This window comes from Medicago sativa, chromosome 3 (assembly GCF_051527215.1).
Source record: "Medicago sativa cultivar Bolivia chromosome 3, Bolivia_mono, whole genome shotgun sequence".
NCBI lineage: Eukaryota > Viridiplantae > Streptophyta > Magnoliopsida > Fabales > Fabaceae > Medicago > Medicago sativa.
This window is the reverse complement of record NC_140751.1, coordinates 48,733,756-48,749,811: the sequence shown is the minus strand read 5'-3', so window position 1 is coordinate 48,749,811 and position 16,056 is coordinate 48,733,756. Positions and strand designations below refer to the sequence as shown.

The 16,056-nt window shown below is 35.4% G+C and overlaps 1 long non-coding RNA gene and 1 pseudogene across 1 annotated transcript; both read right to left on the bottom strand.

Moving 5' to 3' along the window:
- Positions 1-3,425: 3,425 nt before the first annotated feature.
- LOC146937895 (histone acetyltransferase HAC12-like) lies at positions 3,426-15,553 on the bottom strand (annotated as a pseudogene).
- LOC146937896 (uncharacterized) lies at positions 6,888-9,655 on the bottom strand. Its single transcript, XR_015031060.1, has 2 exons — positions 8,691-9,655; positions 6,888-8,580 (listed from the first exon to the last, which is right to left on the bottom strand). It is a non-coding gene; the product is annotated as an uncharacterized LOC146937896 (long non-coding RNA).
- Positions 15,554-16,056: the final 503 nt, after the last annotated feature.

Sequence of the window (16,056 nt, the reverse complement as noted above, 5' to 3'; positions counted from 1 at the left end):
CCAAGTTCCAGTATTTTCAAGTGCAGTGAGCTCAACTTGCATGGCTTTCCTCCAACATTCAAACTTATTTGCCTCAGTGTAGGATTTAGGTTCAGTATGAGCATGAAGAGACAAAATGAAATGAGAATGGGGATTAGAAATATTATGATATGAAACAAAATTGCAAATAGAATTCAAGTGATTAGCAGATGCAGATGCAGATGCTTTATTGGAACAGACAAAATCCTTCAAGTAGGAAGGAGTGGTTTTATTTCTGGAAGAATGTCTAATTAAAGGAGGAATAGGTGCATCAGAAATAGGATGAGATGCAGGGGTGGTGTGAGAAACAATGTCAGTGGAAGAAGAAGGAAGATTGGTATCACAGTCAGGTGGAAGGGAAGAAGATGATGAAATGGATGTGAAATATTCCCAATCATGACTCTTAAAAGAGGGATTTGATTTGTAAGGTAAAATACATTCATGAAAAACTACATGTCTGGAAATGAAAAGTTCTCTGGTGTGTAAATCATACAAAATGTAACCCTTGAAACCTGACTTGTATCCCAAGAAAACAGACTTTCTGGCTCTAGTTTCAAGTTTGGTTCTATGACTTTGAATGGATGAAGCATAACAAAGACAACCAAAGACCTTAAAATCAGTAGCATCAGGTGGAGTATTATAAAGTAAATGGTATGGAGACTGATTTTGAAGAACAGGAGTTGGAACCCTATTGATCAAATAGACAGCATGAAGAAAAGCATAAGACCAAAAAGACAAAGGCAGTTTAGATTGGTAAAGTAAGGCTCTGCCTATGTTTAATATATGTTGATGCTTTCTTTCAACTCTCCCATTTTGTTGGGGAGTTTCAACACATGACCTTTGGTGCAAAATTCCTTTGGAAGCATAAAAGTCATTGAGGAGAAATTCAGAACCATTGTCAGTTCTGATGATTTTAGGTGTGACATGAAACTGGTTATCAATCATAGCAACAAAGTTTTTGACATGAAGGGGAACTTCAGCTTTAGATTTTAGTAAAATGATCCACAGAAATCTAGTGTGATTATCAACAATGGTGAGGAAATATTTGTGTCCATGAATAGAGTGAATTGCAAGAGGACCCCATATGTCAAAATGAAGCAACTGAAATTTACTATCAGCATGTGAAATACTATGAGGAAAAGGCAATTTCTTATGTCTAGCAAAATGACAAATGTCACATGCAGCTTTATTATCAACAATAATAGTGGGATACAAATGAGTCATATATGAGAGTCTCTGATTGGACAAATGTCCAAGCCTGAAATGCCACAATGCAGATTCAGGTATCCTAGAGTTATCAAAGACACTTTGAGACTTAGAAATACTAGAATCAGAGATATTACAAGCACTATGTGCCAATTTATTTGGTAAAGACTGAAAACTATGAGGAAGTTGCAGCTTCTGATTGTCAAACTGCATAGACAACTTGTAAAGACCATCTGACTTATTACCCAAACCAATCATCCTCTGTGATGTCACATCCTGTATAATACAACTATTAGAACCAAAATTGACACTACAAGATAGAGATTCAGAGAGTTTTGAAACAGAAATGAGATTAACTTTGAATTCAGGAGAGTACAAAACATGAGTCAGATACAAATGAGGAGTAAAATGGACAGTTCCAGCATAATGCACATATAGAGAAGTACCATTAGGAAGGGTAACAAGAACAGGTTTGATTTTGTAAAATGAGGTAAAATGAGTTTTAGAGAAACATATGTGATCATTAGCTCCTGAATCTATAATCCAGACAGGCATGGAATTCATATGAAGAGAACAAGAAAAGGCACTATGTATACCTGACTGGTAGGTAGCAAGAGGAATGGATTGAGAAGAAGTAATTTGGTTTGAAGTAGAGGCAGAAGAAGGCACAGAAGGGGCTACAGCTGCAGGCAATAAAGTTGCTTGTTGGAGTAGGCTCACAAGGTGCTCATATCTGTCTTGAGAAATACTGAAACCTGAATCACCATTCCCCTGCTCAATGTTACTTGTATTTCCAGTTTCAACTGTAACATTGTTAGTAGATCCATGAGAGAGAGTATTAGAGTTTGGTGGTTTATTTGAGTTTGGGAATCCATGCTTCAAGTAGCATGTGTCTATGGTGTGATTAGTTCTATTGCAAAAGGTGCAATGCCTAGAAGAATTCTTCTGGTTACCATAATGACCTCTACCACGACCATAAGGCTTCTTAGAGTCAGTAGCTAGCATTGACCAAAACATTGGATTCTTCAGTAGGAAGAGGAAGTATAGGTGCATTATTACTCTCTTCCTGAATCACCAAGGAATATACTCTGTTTAAAGAAGGAAGAGGATCCATGAGCAAGATCTGAGTCTTGACAACGGAAAATTGTTCATTCAAACCAACAAGGAACTGCATGATTTGATCTTCAACGCGGTATTCATGAGCAAGAGTTGAAGATTCACAACGGCATTGGTGAAGACATGAGCACTTTGGAAGAGGCCTATGTGAATTAAGTTCTTCCCAAAGTGCACGCATTTCAGTAAAGTATTCTGAAACCGTTTTTGTTCCTTGCTTGAGGTTGTTAATGGAAGAACGAAGAGTAGAAATTCTGATCCTATCAGCTTTGGAGAATCTCTCTTTCAGATCCTCCCAAACTTCTGATGCATAATCATAGAAAACAATCGTTTGAGCTATGGATTCAGAAACTGAATTGATAATCCATGAGTGTATCAGATGATTGCACCGTTCCCACGCTGCTCTGTTCAAATCCAGAGCATCTGGTTGTGGAAGAACGCCATTGATGAAGGCGAGTTTGTTCTTCGCTCCCAAGGCACGCTTCATGGAACGACTCCACGCTAAGTAATTGGAGCCATTGAGCTTAGGAATGATAGTAACCGAATTTGGACCTTCGCTCGGATGAACATAGAAAACCGATTCAACATCTGGTTGATTCGGTGCAGCTTGAATGATGATAGGTGCTTGACGAGGAGGCATAGTGCAATGTGAAGAAACAAGAAGAAGATAATGCGTAAAACGCAGAAATTGAAGAAATTGAAGAAGAATTCACCGATTGAAGCAAAGAAGAAGAACAAAGAAGCTAAGAGAAAAAAACTTCAGTGAGCAACAATGGCGGAAAACAGAGAAGAATCAAAGGTTGAAGATGAAGATTGGAGCGGAAGCAACCGTAACAGAAAACGGTTAGGATCGAAACTTCTCTCTCAAGAGAGAGAAATCTGATACCATATTATCAAAGAGAGAAAAAGAATGAATCTCTTGTTTTCATTAATTGTAATGTGATCAATACAATGTTATTTATACAAAAGTAGAGATGTATGCTAAGAAGCGTAAGCTAGCAACTAGAGGAACAAAGCTCTAAATGATAACTTGCTGAGCAAGTTATCTCTATAACAGAGATGGAGAAGCTAAACTGTAATAGTGAACTCTATATATTCACAAAGATTCATTGACCAACGACTGCTTTGTCACTTTCAAAAACTGCAATGCTTTTGATTCTACATGCTTCTTTAGATCCCTGCAAAATCAACATAAATATAAAGAAATAAGTAATTCATGTAAAGTTTAACCATAAAAAATGACTTGGTTGTCCCAAAAAACAAGTCAGAAAGTAAGAGTATCCAAAATCTCTCAAATTCTCTAGGCAGTGTATAATTCTAATAACAGCACACCTGCACCGTGGAATGCTACACTCCGAGTCTTTCCAATTCCTAGAGTGATCAGCAAGTATAAATCATATCTTTTTACACTGCTGGCAGCCCCGATTCACTCGAATTTCGCACCTACTGGCATGAGAGAACAACTTCTTGATTTGAGAACAGTTTGGATGAGAGCAAGATTCAGCATTAGCTGCACGGCATTGAGATGCATGCTTTAAAACGTTCAGCAGTTTTACCATCTGTGTGTAAGTCAGCAAGTATGATCAACAATCTAGTCTAGAATAAATGAGTATTGAAACCAACAAATCTAGGAATTAAAAATATATACCCTTTTCTCATTTGACTCCTGATTCCCAGATTGATATATTGGTCTTGAATAATTTTGAGTCAACTTGAGTTCATTTTGAGTGAGCTTGTGTTCATTTTGAGTCAACTTGTGTTCATGGCAGTCAGCACCTCTATCCTTATAGCATGCAGAGCAAATGGTGCACTCTGGACAAATCTCACATTTCCAGCTCTTTTGGAATACATTGTGTGCACTACAGATGCTACAACATTTTACAACAGACATCAGAGTAGGATTGTGTAGATGGTAGAGGACCATCATCGAGGAATACTTGGCACGACGGAGTGTGTCAAAATGAAACTGAGACTTCTGGCAGAAGCTCAAAAAGTTATCCCTATTGTACAATATCGTTATGTTTAGTGTTGGAGGGGATATCATCAACAACGGCCTGAAAATGGAAGACAATTCAATGTTTTGCATGAAATTACAAATGATGAGAGAATCATATGAAAAACATCAGGTATAGGCTGTTACCTGACAAAGTGTATGCAACTCGCCATTCTTCGCTGGGTGTGCATCAGAACTATGGCATCTGAAATATGTTGATATGAAAGTTAATCCAAAAAGCCTTAATTATTTTGTGCACTGAATACAAAATTAGTTCAAGTATATGTTTTCATTTTAAAGGGAGGTGAAAAACAAACAGTTCAAATGTATTTAGGATATCATACCTTTCGCACTCCAGAATTTCCTTGCATTCTGTGCAAAACCATCGCTTCCCAGACACTATCACTTCACGGCAGTGTATGCACGCATATTGCAAGTGAGCTATATGGAAGTTTTCCCTGGTAGGCCATATATTTTGGCCAACCTAATAGAAATTGGGGGGAATAAAAGAGAAGGAAGAAAGATCAGATTATGTAAACAACTTAAACTGGTTTATAACTAGAACATTGCAACGTTTCATTCACTCAATTATAGAAGGATATATCCCATCGAATGACATTGTATAATTTATCTAACTGTACAACACTACAAATGGAAAAAACGTGGATGAAAGTAAGACAAGGTAGATGTAACGCCTCGTTTTTCAGCACCAAAAATTGTGTCTGTTTTTTTTTTTTTTTAATGAAAGAAAACTGTTAAACTTTATTAAACACAAGTTATAGACTTTTATAAAAAAATAAAGTGAAGTTTCCTTTTCAAAATAAAGGTCAGAGTTATATAGAGCTTTCAATGACAATTTAATAACTTACAAAACACACTTACATCCCTACACAGAGGGAGAATTTCCTAACCAAAGTATTAACTAAAATAAAAAGGAATCCTTACAAAGTTGTTACCTAAAGTTAAAAGGACTCCTAAGGTTATTTTCCTATCGACTATGTGAGTGGTCTCGACTACACACCCCTTGAACGTGATCTATCCTGCGAACTTAGTCAAATCCCCAAGACGAAATAGTCCATTCATCCGGGGAGGTGGAATCGTCATCTTCCGCCGTGGTAGCTCGGCTCCCTTTGGAATCATCATAATCTAATGGCTTATAGCCCACATATCCACTGAAAGGGTCACGAATCCGAAAATAACAAATATACAGGAAGCATAGACAGGGCAAACATTATATGCGGATTGAAGATCTCATTTCAACCCACGTATGAAAACAAGTAGAAATTAAGACTATTAAAAATTATAAAGACTCGATTCCTAATGCAATGCATATATACTGGTGCATATGATTCCGGAATTAATACCTCTCCGCAGAGGGTTGTGGTCGCGCCACTAAGGAGATGAGTATCTACTCATCTATCAGACTCAATGATCCGCTACGGGATAATGTGGTTTTAAAACGCACCCCGTGCCACCTCTCTGGTGTGCACCTCGTGACTCCTCTCTAGTGGCCACGTTTACTATCAAATGCATGAGCATACGATTCCCCTTATATGCTAAGCATTTCTAATAATATGCAACATCTCAATTTTAGCATAAGCATATGTAAATAATTTATCTCATGCATAAAAGACTGCACATATATAATCATTTATTCACCTTGGAAATTAAGCATCATCCATCACGTATGAAAATACGGAGAAATTATACATACCAATTTATCATATATAGATATATCTAAAAATGGATAGGTGCCCTTGCCTGAGCAAAGCATTCCCTTATATTTCTTTTAGTCATGAAAGACCCTCAAGAATCCATAGCCATTTCATTTAAATGCTTTTAATTATCTTTTTACACATTTCTCTAAACTCTCACTCAAACTCTCACAATCTCTTTTTTTTCTCAAAGTTCATGACTATAACCTATGAGTTTAATAAATTAACTTTGTATTTGTATCTTTTTTTTTTCTTTCGACAGTCCCATAGTTACTTAAATATATATCTATATATATTTCAAAAATATTTTGAAGTTCGTAGACTACATGTAAGGCTTATCTAAATGTGTTTAGACCACGTAGTTCTATTTTTTTTCTTCTTCTTCTTCATAGATAGATATTAATGGATATACGTGTGACTTCTTTTAATAAAAAATAAACTAAAGTGGTAGAAAAGTAAATGAAAAGAGCGAACAATTAAACCAGGTTAATACGAAAGGGAATGGAGAAGTTAAAACAATTTTAATGGATAACCAAAAATGAATGAATAAGAAAATAGTAGCATGTTATTTTTCCGGCATGGTGGTCACCGGAGTAAGGTCATCCTAATGATTTTTCCTTTTAGATTTTGTAAGGTATATGAAAGAGAGTATTTTTATGGTGGTGGTTTGGAAGAAATCAAAGTACAATATGTCCATATATTTATTTTTTTTCTTTTCTCTTAAAATAATATCAATTTTAGTTTAATGAAGGGAAAGATGGACTAGGGACTAAAAAATAGAGTAAATACAAAAGAGGAAAGGATCGTGTTTATAAACTGTTAGGAAACATGGCATCCATTGATGAAGGAGAGAAAAGCTTAACTAACTTTGTATTGATGAATATGAAAATGTTACAATGAGTGAAAGTTATCCCACTTATGTGGAGGTTACACCTATATATATACTAATAGGATTAATACTACTTGTAACTAAACTATATATCTCTAATAGTCCCCCTCAAGTTGGAAGGTGTTCAAAAACACATCCAACTTGAAATGAGAAGATACAAGTAAAGATGCCGGAAATACATCGGCTAAGAAAATATCAAACAAGTGCTCATCCAACAAGAAGCAACCACAACTCAAGGTTGAACCAATTGAAGGAAGGAGCATCAAAGCAACGCTTAACCACCATCCGGTAGAAGCCAATATCAACAAAGCCAATTAAGGCACAACGCTTAACCATCAAGAGGGTGTAATCACTCAAGATAGAAGCACAAGACAAGAAATACAAGGATATCCAAAAAACAATGATGATATCCAAAAAGAAGTGCAAGGAAGAGCCATAGTCTACAATGGAAGGAGGTCATATACAAGACCAAGGTTCCAAAGATAAAAAGTGATGCCTTCCAATGCCGAGCCGAGACAAGAAAAAACCAAATGCAAGGAAGAGTCATAGTCAACAATGGAAGGAGGTCATATGTTGAACAAACTTCACACCAAAAGTACCATGAAGCAACAAGACCAAGCTTCCAAAGATAAAAGTGATGCCCTCCTATGCCAAGCCGAGACAAGAAAAACCAAATGCAAGCCAATAGAGATGCATAGCCATGTGATGTGTCTTCAAATCATAGAAAACAAATCCATGTTGATGCATTCAAACCATAGGCCAAAAACCAATGCTTCCAAGAATGAAGCATAACAAATATCCAAAGAAAATAGCCTTCAATTGTCACCATAATAGACAAACCAGAAGCAAACAATAGGCTGAATTTCAAACAAAAATTACTTCAGGAATTCTCAACTAGCTGAATGGAAACAGAAGCCCATTACCAATTATGAAGGAAGCACATGCTGCCATGATAAAATTGCCTTGTTCAACAAAGCCACATAGCCTTCAAGTGCATAGGAGAGAGACAGTTGCAATACCTTTCAATCTTACACCATACACTTTAATAAAAGCTTTTGGAAAAGTGCCTTAGGTCCACAATGATGGATGGCTAAAACAGAATGTATCTTGCCAGAACTACACTGCTACATAAATCCATGTATTCAACATCTAAGTTCACGTGAGGTTCACTATAGGCACTAACCAACCAGGATCAAGGTTTCAAAGGCCAAAAAAACTTCAAAACTACCAAATACTCATCAATAACCAAGAATCTTGTGAGCATTATAATTCCCCACATACAAAGACCATATATGCAGAAAATTGCAACACAAACCAGATAGTAAACTCTTGTAAAACCGAACAACTTCGAAGATGCATATTCACCAAATTCAACACTAGGAATATATGGAGAAAAGAGAGCAATGACAATAGAATAGGTGATTACCAAAGACTGAACTGCAGAGACAATATTGCCGGCAACTAGAGCTTCACAACGACAATGAACAATATCAGCCATATAGATATTGACTCCCATCCTCACATATATGACAGTGAAATACAAAATCCAATAGAGCACAATCGCAAAAAGAAGTAGATTGCACTTGAAAGTCACCAACAAATTGATAACTCCAAATCTTCAAAAATAATCAAAACTGAATCTCCATCTAAAAATTCCAGAATCAAAAATTCTCCATAAAACATTCAAAATAAGCAACCTGCACAGAAAATTGTACAAATTAACTAGGAATTCAGCACACAAAACCATCCCTTGTACCTCCATAATCGAGTGGAATGCCTTCTTTATCTCATCCTGACTAGCTTTTTCAGCAACACGAAGTATCCGATAATAGTTTCGTTCAGCGGAAGAAGAATATGCTGCTGTAGCATAAACATAACAATATCTGAATGGAATTCCCGGAATTAGATAATCCTCTTTTTTCGTATCAAAAGTGCAACCGAACAAACTTCGTGAAAGCAACAACGACTGATGAGATGAGAAGAATTCCAGGAACGAATCAATTTCATGAACGAGAGGTTGTGATGAAACTGAAGAAAGAAAATGGTGCCGATACGGCGATAACAACGTGAACCTTCTCATTCGCGGAAAGTAGACGATGAAAACGAAATTGGAAACGCTAAGAATTGGGGAAAAAGTTACGAAAGTGAAATTGGAATTAAAGACAGAATCGTAATCACAATTGAAGAACAATAACAACAAGGAAAACGAATCGATCATGAAATTGAACTCCAAATCGAAAAAAAATGAATCAGTGTTCAGTCAAAGAAGAAAAGAACACGAAATTGAAACTCTTAAGATTTTTGGAATAGAAGCATGAACGATGTGACGCAAAAGGAACAATTGAAGCAAGGAAAGAGATTGAAGTAAGGAATTAGATCCAGGATTGTAAAGGAGAATTCCGAGAAAATGGATTTTCTCGAGAAAGTGAGAAAGGAAAGAAAATAGAATGAGAAAGAAAAGGAAAATGAAACTGACGTGAGAAAATTAAATTTTCTTAAGAAAATGCAGCGGAAAATCCTTCAAGGAGGATACCAGATTAGCTCTGATACCATGTTAGGAAACATGGCATCCATTGATGAAGGAGAGAAAAGCTTAACTAACTTTGTATTGATGAATATGAAAATGTTACAATGAGTGAAAGTTATCCCACTTATGGGGAGGTTACACCTATATATACTAATAGGATTAATACTACTTGTAACTAAACTATATATCTCTAATATAAACTACACAAAGAGAGTCAACAATAAAAAGTTTTATGAAACACAAGTTCTTAACTTTTGAAGCAACAAAGATTTATTGATATCAACACCCAAGATAAGAAGTGAAAAGGGTTGCAAAAAAACCATACAACCATAGGTGTAAAACAGCAACAACAAGCAGAACAGCAGGGAAGAATACACCAGTAAGAAAAAGACCACCAAAACTGGCCGCTGGCCAAAAAGGAAGAGGAGGATGAAGCCTTGCAAAGTGATTTGGTTCATATTCTTATTAGAGGTTTATGTTTGAGTTTATGATTCTTTAGACATTTTGTGAGAAATAGAAATCAAAATAAAGGAAAGAGTAGAGTTTGTATGGGTTATTACCTTCTAATGGTTCTTGGAATTTTCTTTTGTAGAAGAGAGAAGAAAGAAAGAAGATGAGAGAACTACTAGGGAGAAGAGAGAATGACGAGAGAAGAAAGGAAGAAGAATGAAGGAATAAGAGAGATGGGAGGTTTATATGGTTTTATTGAGAGAGAAGTAGGAAGAGAGAAGAGAGAAGAGAGAAGAGAGAAGTTAGGGAAAAGAAGAGAGATGAACGAGAAAGAAGATAGAAAATGAAGTTAATGAGTAACTTATGGTTTGTATACATACATGTATATAAATAAGTAAAAAAAATATTAGAGTATGTATGTGTGTGGTGTAACCGTGTGAGGAACAAGAGATTGGAGGTAGACATTTTCTATCTCAGCAAAGCAAATCATCATTAGACTACAATTGGTTCTTTAATTAATATAAGTTCTATCCATTCCTTTAAGCATATACACTTAGTTACTTCTAAAAAATCTCATCATGATTATACTTCCACTTTCATTTCTATAAACGTCACTTAATTTTAAACGCAATCGATCGCGGTTGACAGTTATACGTGATATCGATAAAAATGTCTGAAATTATTTTTGCCGATAAAATAACTTTTTATCCAATCATTTTATACGACGTGTTCTGCTGTGAAAATTTCCGACAGAGAAATTATTTTTACAGCATTAATCTATCATGAATAATTTTATGAATCTTTACAAAAAATTTCGTACAAAACGGAGTTTGTTTTAAAAATTAAGCACGGTAAAATTTCTGTTTGTGGAAGAGACTGAAAATTAAATTCTCGAGAAATTTTTTGAAAAATTTATCATGAGTCGCTATCGCGACAAAAACTACAAAATATTTGAGTCGCGATAAAAATTCATCGTCGAAGGTATTATTTATTTTTATTTTCTCATAAACTAAAATAAACGAGGTAGCATAATATTATATTATTAACATTTATTGTTTTTCAAAATTACGGGTCTTACAGTAGACATACTTTTCGCATCACTAAAATGTCTTTGGCAGTGTCTTTGGAAGGATTGGCAGGTCCCATGGTCTTTAAAGCTCAATTTGTCACTTGTTCCTTCAACATCTTTTCATAGTCTCCTCCACACTCTTTTTCAATGGTCTTCTTCCATAGCATTGCCAGACCAGCAGTCTCCATCAAAGTATGGCAAACGAGAAGCTGTCACCTTGGAGTCCCCTTTCTCAGCAGCAACAAAGAAATTATCATATACGTTGGTTAAACCAACAACAATATTTTCTTCAGTAGCCTTTTTTAACATTGAAAGATACCTGCATAAACAAACATTATAAATATTCAGTGGTTGGCAGGGCTAGTTTTTTAAAACAAAGAAGATAGTACACTCAAATTCTCACTGAAATGTATACACAAGCTCATGAAAATCCAACACACACAGACACATAAAAGAGAAAGAAACTGACCACCGGCGTAGCTTATCATTCTTTGGAGTCTTTTGCTCTTTGAGGTGGCAATATAGTATATAATCATCCCCTTTTCTTGAAGGAGCACAAGCCCATATGTAGCAAGTCAGGAAACCCCTTTTTTTACAAAAATCAAGGTATCCAATCTGATGATAAGAAAGAAAGAATAAATAAAAAGAATGTAAGAATTAAGTGCTCATTTTATTAGTTCTATTGGCATTGAAATAGTTTAAAAGAAAAATACCAATATCTCATGGTAAACAAAGGTACGAAGGGCTTCTCCACTCTTTGTCCTTCTTTCAGGCATAAAATACTTGACAGAATCAAGATATGAAATGTATACACAACGCTGACTCGGATTTCCGCATTCAGAGCCAAACTCCTGGACATACATTCCAAAAATGCATATATCTGCTCCTTCAATCTGCTGAAACAGAAGAATAACCTGAAACCAAGCAAACTTCTATTAAATCTTCTTGAATAATCCAGACATATTAGAATAGACATCAAGAGACGTTTAGTTCAGAAGAAGCAATAGGTGGTAATGGTATATTAATTTATTTATTGATAATCCACTGAACTTACTCTTGATCTATAAGAGAATTCAGCAGGGTAATTCTCCTCTGGAATGATATCCAGAAACTGCTTATTCACTTTCAATTGTTTGTCGACAGATAACACTTCTATAATAGAAAGACCTTTTGCAACTATAACCTACAATTTTGCAGTAATTCATGGTACATAAGTAAATAATATAGAATTTCCAAATATATATATATATATATATATATATATATATATATATATGGATGAAAAAGATCAATAACTTCAATAACATGACAGAAGACTAATTTTCTACTATTTTCAATTTACATACTAGGATAAGAATAAGAAAATGATAGGATATTTGAAGTTTATGTGCATACATGCGGATTTCTCGGTATTACCTTATCAAGATTCTCGTTCCCTTCAACATTTTCCCACTTTGCTCTCTCTTGCATGAGACACTCAAGAAGTCTTTTTTCTAAGTGGTCACTTAGCACGGTTCTTGGCAAGTCCTTAGCACCAAAATTAGCAGCCTTCAGTAAGTGAGCATGCTTTCCATTTTCAATTTCTTTTGAGCGGCATACAGGACATATATACTCAGCACTGCAATCCAAATCTCTCCTGTTGTTGTAGAGTGCACATATTTGATGTTGCCATCTTTTGCATTTATTGCATTCAACCCACTAGAAGAACACAACAGTCGTAAAGAGTTGGTACATAGTTCTCTATCAAGCTGAATTATACAGTAATCGATATTAAAATTTACCGGTTCTTCAAGTACTTCATCATTAGTCCTTTTTTCCAGATTTTTCTTAGAAATAGATGTCCCATTGAATGTGATTTTCCCACCTTTAGAAGTCTTGTAACACATGAAGCAAATGCAACCCTGTACATCCAATTCTTCTTTTCTACAGAAATATATTCTCTTGATGCGTATGCCACAACATGAACAAACAATTGGTACTGGTGCAAAGTAAAGCTTTTTCCTTTCACATAATTGGCATGTGTTTGCTTCAGTCCCTGCTTCCTCCTCAGAAGTAATCTGTGTTAAAATAATTGTTAAAATAGAATTATGCATATATGTAAAATGCTAAAATAAAAATGTAATTTTAATTAAAATCACAAACTAAAAAAAAAAATTTTAAAAAAATGCAGAAATTGACATTCAAAGTATCACGATAACAGAACACCCAAAGATTAAAAGAAGAACCATTCATGAGCTTTAACCAAATAGCTTAACTTTCTGGGATAGTTGGTTCATGACATAACTCATAACAGCAGTACCTAAACAGATCACGGTAATTGAAAACACTGGAAGGCGGTGTACTAACCAGAATAGATTCCTTTCTGAGACTATTAATATGTTCTGTAATTTGATCACGTGTGAACAAATCAATCAAGGAAACAGCATCAACTATTGTGTTTGAGAATTTTGTTTGCTTGTCTTGATCATGTGTTGGTTCGCTGACTTTCTCTTTAGCATCTGTCCCCTCTTGGTTGAATCCAATTTTATTTTGTTTGTCATCTACATCAATAGGAATAGCAACCTTGCTTATGAGAGCAGGCATATTCGTATTCGACCCAATGTCAATTTCCATTGATTTGCAACTGTCTATCACGAGATGGCTTTCAAGATCTTTCTTCTCTTGATCAACTTTTGGTTCACTCACTTTCTCTTTGGAGTCTGTCCCCTTGTGGTTGAATCCAATTCTTCCTTGTATGCTCTCTTCATCATCATCACCATCAATTGTAATAAGTTCTGGGACACAGTCGACTTCCACTGAGTTTCGGCAGTCTATCATGCCATAGATTAGGGAATCTGGCTCATATGATATTCGACCAGCTTCTAAGCCTTTCGAGGGAATCATTTTAGGCTCAGAAGTCAAATCATAAATCACGTAGTTCGTTTTCCCACTAACAGTTGTAACTGAGGACTTTGTTAGCTTCTCTTGATCAACTGTTAGCTCATCAGCTTTCTTTGTGGCATTTGTCCAGAATGCAGTAGGAACAGGCTCCTTGGTGAGAGTAGGCATACTGGAATTTAATCTGATGCCGTGGTCAAATTCAGTTCTGCCTTGTATATCCTCTCCATTAGTAGGAATAGGATCCATGTCGAGATATTGCATCCTGGATTTTATACCCGTGACAATATTCTTTAAGTTGTTGCTATCCATCACATCATAGCTTTCAAGCCCTGGCTGTCCAAATGTATCAACCATTACATTGTTGTTTATCCCCTTAACTCCCGCAGAATGAAAAATTGGATTTGTAATTTGTTCCACATTACTCTCATAATGGAGAGAAGAGAGGGGAAATTCTGAATGATGCTGCACTTCTGGATGTGGTTGAAAAGAATAAGGTTGAACCATCCCATTATTCCATTGATCAAAACTTGGATGGTTAGTCGAAGATACACCAAAACCTGAATCCATCATTTTCTGTATTTTGGCAGGTCGTAGTATGGATTCAGTATTATCAGAAGGGACATCATTAACAACATGTCTTACAGTGGAATTCTTCTGAAAATCCAACTTCTGTGGTTGATATTGCATTGTATCTTCCGAAGTATTCACTGAGACAGATTGAGAGAACATAAAACTTGAATCTTCAGATTGGAGGGATCTTCCCATTGTAGTAGGAAAACAATCTTTGTATTTTGTCAGATCCATCTCCACTGCAAAAAGCAGAGGAAAGACAGTCAATAATATATATAGCTGAAGATCAATATTGTACAAAGGAAGATTTGAAATTGAGGAGAAATCACAAACTAATTTTAACATACAGTTATTTGCGTGTTGCTGAGAAAAATAGTTGCTAATTGATCTGGTGTTGGCATCCAGATTGCTTCCACCATAAGAAACAGGTAAGTTAGAAAGCACATCCATATCAGCAACTGGAGGGATAGATGAACCATCACCAGGAAAAAAAGGCAGGTTATGAGCAATAGAAGGATGAGATATTCCCGCTTCTGGCACGCCATAGTAACCAGTATTATTGGACTTAGGAACACCCAGTAGAGCTTGCACACGCTGATTCATTGTCTCCAGGTTCATATATTCCTCCTGCCAAATTTGTAGAAAAACAATTCTGCTTAATTAACAACATACAGGTATAGCTTGCATTTGGTACTCTTATTGGCTTATGTTATTAGCAAAAAAATAGTACTTTAATGCTCAGACACAGGTCAGGAAACAAACCTTTGAAGCAGCATTGGTAAGTAGCAATATTTCCAGAGCAGGCCCAAGTTGCTCATTCTGAATGATTTCAAAACTGAATAAATTTATAGTTAGTATAGTCTCAATTCAATTGCAATCATATGTTAAAGTAAGTGCAACCACATTTCTTTGAAAATTAAATAACTTTCACTTACATTTTTCTTCTTATCCAATTACGGTTGTATACCATTTCAGGATGATACCGCCAGTCTGAGGAGAATCCTACTTGATTGCTTAATTCATCAAAACATCTCTTTAGCGGAATGTTCGAGAAAACTGATGAAGAATTTCTTGGTATATCTCTCCAAGTATTCCTACCAAGATGAAAACCCTTGGCAAACATCTTCTTGCTTTATCAAGCCACAAGAAATAATCAACAACTATATGTTAGAGAAAATTCCAACAATGTTCTTGATGTGTCATAAACTCGTAAAGAGAAAAACATAATTATAATAAATTTAAATAAGCTTGCATTCAAAAATCATCTAAAAGTGGTAACACAACCTAATAGACACAAAAATGGATGATCAAAGATCAGATGTTTAAATAGAAAAGTCCATGATTCAGGATGAACACGAGAAAAAAAAATCAAAGAAGACTAATCTAAAATGCATCATTTAAGTATCAAATATTCATTAACCATATACCACCATTTTGCTACTATATAGATATTGAAAAATTTATTTAGCATTTAGAAAAGAAAATCATCCTGACACCTCTACAGGGTGACACTAATAAACATTTTTCTAACTTCTTTAAAAAAATTCAGTAACCCCTCCCTGAATTCCTCTACATTGAACTCTTATTTCTGATGGCAAAATAAGAAATGTTAAGTTTAACACCCAT